Raw genomic sequence first — 410 nt, 5'->3', positions numbered from 1 at the left:
TTACTGTACAGACACATGGGTAGAGACTTGTGGGGGATGAGAGGCCTTTCTCTGTAATGGGGTGGGGGTGCTGCTTTCTTTGTGTATGCTGTGTTGTAGTGGTGTGACAGGGTGACTGCATACTTTTAGAAACAGGTTAGAAAATGGTTTTGTATGGGGTAGTTTGGATAGGGATAATCGTGCCTTGTACAGGGGGATAGATCACCAGACACTGCTTCCAGCCCTAATTTTCTGTTAGTCCACAATTTATCACATTTGTGTTGTATATGGGGCCATCCCCTGGTCCGTTACTGGTTTTTGATTGCCAAGCCTGTCCTGTAGGAGCCCCACGTTACCCAGTGCATTCTTCTCACTCCCTTTGGACCTGAAAAGGGACTTTTTGTTATCCTTAATTCTGGTCGCCAGCCCTA

The sequence above is a fragment of the Alligator sinensis genome, unplaced genomic scaffold (assembly GCF_000455745.1).
Source record: "Alligator sinensis unplaced genomic scaffold, ASM45574v1 scaffold1323_1, whole genome shotgun sequence".
NCBI lineage: Eukaryota > Metazoa > Chordata > Crocodylia > Alligatoridae > Alligator > Alligator sinensis.
This window is presented reverse-complemented; position numbering follows the sequence as displayed.